The sequence below is a fragment of the Nicotiana tabacum genome, chromosome 11, assembly GCF_000715075.1.
Source record: "Nicotiana tabacum cultivar K326 chromosome 11, ASM71507v2, whole genome shotgun sequence".
NCBI classification, from domain to species: domain Eukaryota; kingdom Viridiplantae; phylum Streptophyta; class Magnoliopsida; order Solanales; family Solanaceae; genus Nicotiana; species Nicotiana tabacum.
The window spans coordinates 147,257,788-147,269,989 of NC_134090.1; positions in this window are offsets into that span (position 1 = coordinate 147,257,788).

Sequence of the window (12,202 nt, forward strand, 5' to 3'; positions counted from 1 at the left end):
ATGCAATGCTTTTCAAATTGTCTTTGCAGTAGAGTAAGTTCTATCATAATAATCATAAAAATTATCAGATAGACAATTAAGAAGATAATACCGACACTTATATGAATCATCATTATATTTTTCAATTTTCTTGTCTAGGCCAATTAGTTCATCATCATTCATGGAGGAGTTATTCACTTTGCTTGGATTCTTCTCCTTTAAAACATAAGAAACATTCAGAAAACTCAAATAAAAAAGTAATTTACTCTTCCATCTCTTGAAATGAGTATCGTTGAATTGGAATGGCTTGTTGAGATCTCCCACCTTGATATCTGCGGATTTTTCAACTGTAGTCATTTGAATCTCCTTAAAATTATTGGTGAAAATACAATTACAATTGAGAAATAAAATGAAGAAAATAAAATATCTTCAGGTTGGGGCACAGATATCTCGCTATCTTTAAGGAGATTTAAGCCCACTGCAGCAAAGTCTTTACTGGTCCAATAGTAATCCTCTTGACTTGTCTCCCCATGATACAACAGCCCGATCATGCCGTATGACTCGAACAAACTCTAGACAAGTTGTTGAGTCCAAAGCTCCACCAAGATGAACACTTTCTTTAAGAAAAGTAAAACTCTCTTCTTCTTTTTTTTTTCTTCACAACTTTAACCTCACTTTTTCGAGCACTCTGTAATTTTTTCACATTATGGAAGAAAAACTCCTATTTATAGTGTAGGAATTCTTTTTTTAGATTAAATTGGAAGAAAGTGTGATAATAAGTTATGAAATCATGGAGAACATGTGATAATGGGTGAATTAGTATGTAATTAGTGGTAGAACATAGGAGAGTAGTGTTATTTTCTATATCATGGAGCAGTGGGGAGTTATGACCATTTTTAAGATCATGGGATAATTAAGAAGAGATCATTGCATATCTTATTGTAATATTAAAAGGAGTGGGGGAATATTAGCATTTTATTGTGGGTTTGTCCTATAAGGGCTCATCTGGTTTGAGGTATTAGGAAGATAGTCATGGTATACGTTTCTGCATTGTTTAATCCTTTGTTGGTTAGCTTGGATTAGATAGTAAAAGACCAAAACTGAAGTGGGGAGTCCAAAGTGGAAACGAAGTGTGGAAGTCCAATTGATAAATTGTGCTTGTCTTGGGATGTTGGCATATGTCTTGTACGAAAACGTTTCCTACTTACATTTGGTTTTATGCTCAACACTGATTATGCTTGCTTTAATTTTAGCTTATGTATATCCATCCTATCCTACTTTGTGATATTTTTCGTCACCAACTTTCCCTTTTAAGTGTTGAGTTTTAATAGCTTTATTGAGCAAAATAGCATGGAATTGTATTCCATATATGAAGATTCAAACATTGTGGTTGTTGATTATATTACTAATTAATTTGGCATTTGATAGTGCAAGTGACGCTTAATTCAGTACTGAAGAGGATTAATGCAATCATTATCTATTACTTACACGTTTTTTATTTGACGGAGCTATCGTGCTGGTAAACTAAGATATGATGTACCTACAAATATCACAAAATGCTTCGGGAAATAGGCAAATCTAGAAAGCTAGTATTGCTCATTTTGTTCACTGTTTCCAAACATGAGAATAATTACTTGGTAACCAGCCAATCCAGTTTTAAATTTTGACTTGCAACAAATTAATCAAAAAATCGATATGACAAAATTTTAAAATTACTGATTGAACAGAACTATCACTATACACAATAATTAATATGATAGAAAAATTGGTATGCATGATATTAATTTCTGAAATAACCATCAAACGGAACTAGTGACAGCATATGGATCTATTGTAAACTATTTTCTTACGTGTATGTGGCCCAATAAGATTAGGCCCATAATTAATATTTAATTAATGAGCAAATCTCATCCGTCCGATCGGTTACTTGATGGACGTACCGGATTAAGTGAGAACCTCTATAAATTGGTCCTCTCCCCACCCATTAGGGTTACCGTATTTTTATTCTCTCTTCCATCTCTAAAGGCGGCGGTAACATAAAGTTAGGGCAAGGGGCGAGAAATCAGTTTTGAATTAACGCTTCCGCTTTATGATGATGGCTCATGATTCAGGTATGTTTTCTATGACGATTACTTGTAAGATTATCATGTTCAAAATCCTGGTAGAATTAAAGTTTATGCTTACATGTGGTATCATGAGCCTGGATTTTTGAATTGATAATCTTCGCAAACGAATTTTTTCATATTCGTGAACCACTTCAGAAATCATGTGCTATCATTAATTACAAAATCATGTCTTTAACTTTTGACAATATTTTACTATAGTTGAACAGATTTGAGGTTTGAACACTAAAGGTTTATAATCCCGTGTCTTTAGTATATAAGTGAATTTGGACTAATTTTCGTTGATCTAAAAGTCCAAACCAATATCATCCATTGTTGTTCACTGTTTTAATTGGTTAAAACTTGATGTTTGTTATTATTCTCCAAAAGTGGCTTGAAAATATTTTTCCAGTATAGAACAAGTTTGGTGTCAGAAGTTGCGTTAATGTGCACGAATTTGATGAAACATGAATAATTTGTTTTGGGATATTAAGTTGGTGAAACCATTTATTATCTATTTTATGTATGTGATTAATGTTTATATAGTTTGTTAGTTACTAAAGTGATCAAACTAGATTGTTTAAAATATTCACATACATAAAATATTCTGATATTTATTTTATGTGTGCATTTATGTTTATATAGTTTGTTAGTCGCCAAAGTGACCAAACTAGTATGTTTAGAAATATGCATACATAAAATTATAGTTTATCCATGAAATTAATGAAATGCCTATAATTTAAAAATAGTGGATAAATTAATTTTCATTATTGCTAGAACTTAAGGATTTACCCAAAGGTGCATCAATTATTCTATGAATAGTGAATATGATGAGGTAAATTAATATTCTTAGTCAAATATACATTGTCTGTCCAAAGATGACATATATATTTGGTTAAAAATATTTAATTACCTATTAAGACTAAATGGCAATTAAATTATGATAGTGTGTCGTAGTATCTACCCAAAGGAGAATTGCGATATGCTTTAACTGTTTTGTTGAATCCATATTGATTTGTGAGCATGTATTATCTATTTTGCAGCTATTCTTTTTCATTCGCTTGCTTCGTCTGTTACTATGTTCAATGGATTGAACTTCTCTGAATGGCATGAACAAGTCCAGTTCCACTGGACTTGTTGTGAATCTTGACTTGGCTCCTTTTCATTCACTTAGGTGTGATGAATCTTGACTTGGCTCTGCTAAATAATAAGCCCGCTGCCATTACTGATTCGAGCAGTGCGGATGAGAAGTCTTTCCATAAAGCATGGGAACGCTCTAACAGGATAAGCCTTATGTTTATGCGAATGAATATTGCCAACAACATTAAAGAGTACTATTCCACAAACAGAAAGTGCCAGGGAATACCTGACGTTTGTGGAAGAACGTTTTCGTTCTGCAGATAAGTCTCTCGCTGGTACACTAATGGCTGAACTCATGACCATGAAGTTTGATGGGTCGCGTAGTATGCAAAACCATATCATCGAGATGACTAACATTGCAGCAAGACTTCAGACCTTGGGGATGAAAGTGGATGACTCCTTCTTGGTTCAGCTTATTCTGAACTCATTACCTCCTCAGTATGGACCTTTTCAAATTAACTATAACACTATTAAGGATAAGTGGAATGTTAGTGAATTGTCCAGTATGCTTACTCAGGAGGAGTCGAGACTTAAGAAACAAGGGAATCATTCAATTAACCTCATGGGTCAAGGAGCTGGTAAAGGACTTAAAGTGAAGGCCAACAAGTTCAAGAAGAAGAAAGCACCTGTTAAAGCTCAACAGGATGCTAACAAGGAACATAAGGCAGATACGTGTCGTTTCTGTAACAAGGAAGGACACTATCAGAAAGATTGTCTGAAACGTAAAGCTTGGTTCGAAAAGAAAGGTACAATTAGTGCTTTTGTATGTTTCGAATCAAATTTAGTAGAAGTTCCTAATAATACTTGGTGGCTTGATTTTGGTGCAACTGCTCATGTATCTACTACGTTGCAGTGATTCCTTACGATCCAAACTATAAATCCAAATAAGGATTTCTTGTTCATGGGAAATCGTATGAAGGCTCCAATTGAAGGCATAGGGACTTATCGTTTGATCATGGAGACTGGACATCACCTTGATCTATTACAGACTCTTTATGTACCTTCAGTTTCTAGGAATTTGATTTCTCTTTCAAGACTTGATGTTTCTGGATTTGATTTAAAGTTTGGAAATGGATGTTTCAATTTATATAAGAATGCTATTTTTAATGGTTCTGGCTTTCTCAGTGATGGTTTATATAAATTGAAACTCGATATTGCTTTTTCTGAATCCCTTCTTACTCTTCAACATAATGTTGGAATGAAACGTAGTTCACTAGATGAAAGTTCTGCTTACTTGTGGCATAGACGTTTGGGTCATATATCCAAAGAAAGGTTAGAAAGATTAGTAAAAAATGAGATTCTTCCGAATCTAAATTTTACTGATTTTGGATTGCATTAAGGGAAAGCAAACCAAGCATAGTAAGAAAGGTGCCACAAGAAGCACCCAGCTTCTTGAAATTATACACACCGATATTTGTGGACCTTTTGATGTTCCATCTTTTGGTGGAGAGAAATATTTTATCACTTTTATCGATGATTTTTCACGTTATGGATACATCTATTTGCTGAAAGAAAAATCTCAAGCAGCAGATGCTCTCAAAGTGTTTGTTAATGAGGTTGAAAGGCAATTAGATAAAAAGGTGAAAATCATTAGGTCAGATAGAGGTGGTGAATATTGTGGAAAATATAATGAATCGGGACAATGTCCAGGTCCATTTGCAAAGTTCCTCGAGGAACGTGGCATATGTGCACAGTATACTATGCCAGGAACACCTCAACAAAATGGTGTTGCAGAAAGGCGCAATCGAACACTTATGGATATGGTTAGGAGCATGATAAGTAATTCCTCATTACCCAAATCATTGTGGATGTATGCTCTTAAAACCGCTGTATATTTATTAAATAGGGTTCCTAGTAAGGCAGTTCCAAAGACCCCTTTTGAACTGTGGACAGGAAGGAAACCTAGTTTAAGGCACCTACATGTTTGGGGTTGCCCAGCGGAAGCTAGAGTTTATAATCCACAAGAAAAGAAATTAGATTCTCGAACAGTAAGTGGTTACTTTATTGGTTACCCAGAGAAATCTAAAGGGTATGTGTTTTACTGTCCAAACCATAGTTCGAGAATTGTTGAAACCGGTAATGCAAGATTCATTGAGAATGGTGAAGTTAGTGGGAGTGTTGAAAAGCAAAGTGTGGAAATTAAAGAGGTGAGGGTCAATATTCTATTACCCAGAAATGTGCCTACCTCCACACAAATACCAAATATTGTTCCAGTTGTTGAAGAACGCTTTGACAACACAGAGCAATATTTGGATGAAACACTTCATGAAGAAACTAACTCACAAATATCTGACACAAATGAACCACAAGAAATGCCATTAAGAAAATCTAAAAGAGTTAGAAAATCGGCTATTTCGGATGATTACGTGGTTTATTTGCAAGAGTCAGATTTTGACATTGGTCTTAATAAGGATCCGGTTTTATTTTCACAAGCCATAGAAAGTAATGAGTCTGAAAAATGGATTGATGCCATGAAGGAAGAGTTAAAATCCATGAAATACAATAAAGTCTGGGATCTTGTTGAATTGCCAGAAAGTTCTAAGAGAATCGGGTGTAGATGGGTCTTTAAGACCAAACGCGATTCAAATGGCAATATTGAGAGATACAAAGCCAGACTTGTTGCCAAAGGTTATACTCAGAAAGGAGGCATTGATTATAAAGAGACCTTTTCGCCGGTCTCAAAGAAAGACTCGTTAAGAATTATTATGGCTCTGGTGGCTCATTATGATTTAGAGTTACACCAAATGGATGTGAAAACTGCCTTTCTTAATGGAGACCTCGAGGAAGAAGTTTATATGGACCAACCAGAGGGTTTCGAAACTAAAGGAAAAGGTCAAATGGTGTGTAAACTGAAGAAGTCAATATATAGACTTAAACAAGCCTCACGACAATGGTATATAAAGTTTAATGATACCATAATATCTTTTGGATTTGTGGAAAATACCGTTGATCGGTGTATATACGAAAAGATCAGTGGGAGCAAGTTTATATTTTTAGTCCTATATGTTGATGATATTCTACTTGCTGCTAATGATTTAGGCATACTACGTGAGACTAAAGATTTTCTCTCTAAGAATTTTGAAATGAAAGATATGGGTGAGGCATCCTATGTGATAGGAATAGAAATATTCCGTGATAGATCACAAGAATTATTGGGATTGTCTCAGAAAGGCTATATCGAAAGAGTTCTAGAGAAATTTAACATGAATAATTGTTCAGCAAGAATTGTTCCAATTCAAAAAGGGGACAAATTTAGTCTCATGCAATGCCCTAAGAATGATGTAGAACGAACGGAAATGGAATCAATTCCTTACTCTTCAATTGTTGGTAGTCTGATGTATGCTCAGACTTGCACAAAACCGGATATTAGTTTTGCGGTCGGAATGCTAGGAAGATATTAGAGTAACCCAGGAATTGATCATTGGAAAGCTGCAAAGAAAGTTTTGAGGTACCTGAAAGGAACGAATGATTACATGCTCATGTATAGGAGATCCAAGCATTTGGAAGTTGTTGGATAGTCGGATTCAGATTTCGCTGGATGTATTGACACTAGAAAATCCACGTTTGGTTATTTGTTCCAATTAGCTGAAGGAGCAATATCGTGGAAGAGTGTCAAACAGTCTGTTATTGCTACATCCACGATGGAAGCAGAATTTGTGGCATGTTTTGAAGCCACAATTCATGCATTATGGTTGCGAAACTTTATTTCAAGACTTGGGGTTGTCGACACCATTACCAAGCCGCTGAAAATTTACTGTGATAATTCTGCAGCCGTATTCTTCTCCAAGAACGATAAGTACTCCAAAGGTGTCAAACATATGGAATTAAAGTACTTTACCGTCAAGGAGGAAGTTCAGAAACAAAGAGTGTCACTTGAGCATATTAGAACTGATCTCATGATTGCAGATCCATTAACGAAAGGTTTACAGCCAAAGATATTTAAAGAACACGTACATAGAATGGGTCTTGGCTGTATTTATGACTGATGTATTTATGATGTTTTGACACTCTGAGGTCATTTATATGTTTCTGATATACATTAGTGATTTCCTGTTTCTCATAATGGTGTACACATTATTGTTTTGAGATATTACAGGATAAGTCTCAATGAGATATTATTATGGACCATAATATTTTATAGCTTATGGACCTGGTACAATGAGTTGCTAATGTTGTGGTATATGGAAGGGAGTATGTAGACAAATTATATATAACCGTCATAACTCACATTTAGTAGTTTATCGTATTATGGTATTTATGATGGACATTATAGAAGAGATTTGTTTATGCGCAACTAATGTTACTATATTAAATATTAATATTATGTGATTATTGGGCCAAGTGGGAGAATGTAAACTATTTTCTTACGTGTATGTGGCCCAATAAGATTAGGCCCATAATTAATATTTAATTAATGAGCAAATCTCATCCGTCCGATCGGTTACTTGATGGACGTACCGGATTAAGTGAGAACCTCTATAAATTGGTCCTCTCCTCACCCATTAGGGTTACCGTATTTTTATTCTCTCTTCCATCTCTAAAGGCGGCGGTAACATAAAGTTAGGGCAAGGGGCGAGAAACCAGTTTTTGAATTAACGCTTCCGCTTCAAGATAATGGATTCCGCTTCAGGTATGTTTTCTATGGCAATTACATGTAAGATTATCATGTTCAAGATCCTGGTATGAATTAAAGTTTATGCTTACATCTATCACATAAACAAAGCCAGAAAAGACTCAGAACCCTCTATGGACACAAGCTTAGCTTCTCTCTTGTTCCTTCCAGTTGCTCCTTCAACAACAGCAGTTCATTCAAGTTTTCACATTATTCTCTAACCAATTACAGAGACCGTTCCTCAATGGAAGAGCCGCTAGAAACATCACCAGAACCAGATATATGGATCTATACAACTAGAAAAGTGCCTGTCAATGGCGGAACTAATTAACGTCGCCGCAAGTGTAAGGCTTTCCAGTAGGTGAGAAAACAATAGCAGCAACACCAGCGCCACTCATGGATTCGAGTTAGTTCTAAAGCTTTCTTGATCGAAAAGACCTTTGCGTCTCTTGGAGAATGTCACCATTCATTATTTGCTTGATTTCTATCTTCTTCTTTCCCGTCCCCATCTCGTCTTCTATAAAAATATAGATAAGAAAATAGGAAAATTTATCAAATTTGTGCATGTACTATCTCAAAAAATCATCCTTGTTTCGTATTTGCCCTTGTTCCCGTGTCCAAAATAAAATAAAATAAAAACAGACAAATTCCCACGGTATGGGTAATAATAGACCAAGAGTCTAATGGAGGTAAAGTTGCTCAATCTCGAATAGTATAAGAGCAAATTTAACTCTTTTCTCTAAAGTAACTATACATAAATTTGTAATAAGCATATAAACCGGTAACCTGATAAGAATAATAACTAACCTCGCTATTATATTGTCTGTGCAAGTAACTTAAAATACTCCTTTTCTCTTCTCGTCTTCTTCAAGTATGGGTGGTGCTTGAATTAATACTCCAATTTAGAATTCTTGAAGGTCTGATATATTTATAGAGAGAGATGAAAACAAATGCTATTTATGTAAGGATTCCTAAAGCTGTAAAACATAGGTAGTTTCCTATTAGGAAATGTTCTCTTTTCCATAATTAGTTTCCTATATTGGTTAAACTTTCTTTTTAAGAATTAACATGGAAAAGGAAAGGTCAGATTCGCTTTCATCTTTTCTGTTGGTAAATAGATTTCCTAACAGGTCAAGGTAATTTGTAAAAGGTCAGAGCATTGTTTTACAAAATAATACAGGAGCTAATAAACTTTTGTTAATGTTCAGTTTGACTTGTGATTAGTGGTGTTCAATAAAAAAAAAAAGGATTAAATCAAAAACTAAACCAAATCGACCTAAAGAAACCGACACATTTTTTGACTTGATTTTCATTTTAAAAAATCGATAATATTTAAGAAAACAATCGAGCCAAATCCATAATATAAATACACTATTAATTTATATGTTTCTATGATAATAAATATTTATTTTATAAAAATACTTAAATATTACCACTCCACACTTTACAATTCATGCATAACCTGCTTCAAAATCAAGGGAACTCTAATAAAATTAAAATGACTAGAAACTCTGGCTGCTAGATATACCTACTCAATGGCCAGATATGGTCTGGTTAAACTCCTTCATGCACTTTCTCATTAAAAACTTTGCCAAGACCTTTTTATGAATTCCGCTTCAGCATCACTTGGTAGAAATTAATCCTCAAACTTCAAAAAGGGTAATTGATAGTAGGCTATATAGTTGATATTTACGTCTTAATATGATCATACCTTGTTGTTGTTTTATAGATAAATTGCTAATAAAATGCTCTGAATAGTGTTCTTTTGTTTCGCAGGGAATATTATATGAAAGGAAGCAACATGGAGTATTTTGGAGGCGATAATGTGAAGAAAACGCCCACTCGAGAAGTACCCGAGCACTAAGAAGCAGAAAATGGCCTGGGCAAGAAGTCCACCGCGACCGCGGTGAACCGCGATAGATTAAAATCGTGAGGCAGAAAGGTCAGCTCTCACCGCGGTCGACCGCGGTGCACTGTTCACGTTGCTGGAAGTTTGAGGACCAAAGTATAATTTCGGAAAAACTTTTGTAAACCCTTATAAGCTTTAGAAACTCGCCCAAGATTGTTCCAAGTTTTTTTAAAACTATTTTTGGAGGCAAGAACAAGTGTGAGAAGATCAACCAAACATTAGAATTTTTCTATCTCCTTTTAATTCTTGCAATTTTACATTATGAACAATTTAGTAGTTTCCTCTTATTTTGGTATGAGTAGATAAACACTTATCTAGGGTTGATGGAACCAATTATTGGTTGAAGTTTTGAATCAAGTTGTTATAATCGAGCCGGATTTATGATATGATTGTTCAACTACGTTTTGTATGGTGATTAATTGAATGGGCCCTTGATTAATCGTGTCTAATTACCTTATATTGCTTGAGAAAGAATATTAGGTTAGACAGTTGTTGAACAACACCACTTTTGGGTAATTGAAGAGATTCATTACTTGAACTTAAAAGTGGGTTTAGAGATAACGAAACTTTGGTGGGATAATTTAGAGTTGCACACATATTGTCAGCTAGAGTAGTTCGAGAGAATGCTCTAGTAAATTATTGTAGTTGATCGGGAGATAATTACGATAATCCATAACTCTTAATCCTCATAGAGTATTACGGAGAGATTATAGCGGAAGAGTCAAGACCTAAACTAGCAATTGGGGAAAATCACTGCCCTAGACCTTTTTACCATTGAATTATCTTTGTTTTAGCTTACTATTGTTTTTCATAGTATTTGAAGTAGTTAAACAAAAATCCAATCTTAATTGAGCAAAAATCTTGCATCTAGAGATTGATTGAGTTGATAATAACATTGTTGAAGAGTGTAATAGATAGGTTAGTTCCCTGAGGATACGATTCCGGACTTAAAACCGGATTATATTTGCAGCGACCGCTTTGTCCTTTAAAAGGCATAGTTGGGCGTTATCAAATTTTGGTGTCGTTGCCGGGGAACTAACGGTGTTATTTATTACAACTTAGAATTAGTGTTAAAATTATTAGTTCAAATCAATTTCCAAAGGTGTTAAACAATTTTTATTGAAATTCTAACGTTTGAACTCTTGTGGAATTCAGGTGTATGCCTAGAAATTCTTCGAGGACTGGAGAACTGCTTGAAGGACTTTCAGACCCCAAGAAAACATTCAGGGCATTGAACCGTGCCAACAAGAGGATCTAACAATCACAACAACCACACCAGCTTGAAATTGACATGGGTGACGTAGAGAACGTCAATGGAAACATCAGGGATGAGCCAGCTGACCCAAATATCAGAGTGGTGGCAACTCTTATGCCAGAAGCTGCACTTTATGATTGGGCTCAACCCACAGCTGACGACCTGGAAACTGCCATAGCTATGCCCGCAATTCAAGCGGAGTCATTCCAGATCACCAACAACATGTTGTATCTGCTGCAGAATAAGGGATTGTTCTCCAGGTCACACATTGAAGACCCTCAGCAACATTTGAAAAATTTTCTGTCAATTTGTGTGACTCAAAGGCAGCCAAATGTGACCCCAGAAGCTATCAAGCTATTATTGTTCCCGTTCTCTGTGACTGGGAAAGCTCAGACTTGGTTAAATTCGCTCCCAATCAATTCCATTGTTACCTGGGAGGAATTAGTAAAGCAGTTCCTGAATAAGTTCTACCCGCCCAACAAGACTGCAAGGCAGATTGATGAAATATTACAGTACAAGCAGCAGCCAATTGAGACCTTGCAAGAAACTTGGGAAAGATTTAAAAGGATGCTGGTGAAGTGTCCTCACCATGGCATTCCAGACGAGATGCTTGGCTAGAGGTTCTACATGGGGTTAGCTGACAATCTAAAGGCCAATGTGGATGCTTCAGCTGGAGGTGCATTTTTGAGTAAGACATTCACCGAGTGCAAAATCCTTCTTGACAAGATGTCCCAGAATTCGGGGTGGATGACTAGAGGTACAACACTGGCACCCATAGTGCATTCAATTCCTCTTGACCCAAATAATTCGCATGCAGAGAACATGGCCACACTCATGACTCAGATGGGTATTTTGACAAAGAAGATAGACTAGATGGGTACCAAACAGGTGCATATTGTTGACACAACAAATGGAGTACTGTGTACACCCTGTGTTACTCAGTCTTATGTGTGTTCATGGAGCGGAGAAGGTGAAAATCAAGGGGCAAGGGAAGATATGAATTATGTTAACAACTTTGGGGGTCAGAGACAAGGAGGATAGCAGTGGAGACCGGTACCAATTCAGCAATACAGACCTAACATGCCTCAGCCTGGGGGCATGCAAGCTCAAGGCCAAATGGTGCCATACCACCAGAGACAACAGGGCTACCCACAGCAGAACCAGCAACAGTTGACATATCAGCCACCTCCTTAGCAGCAAGATAA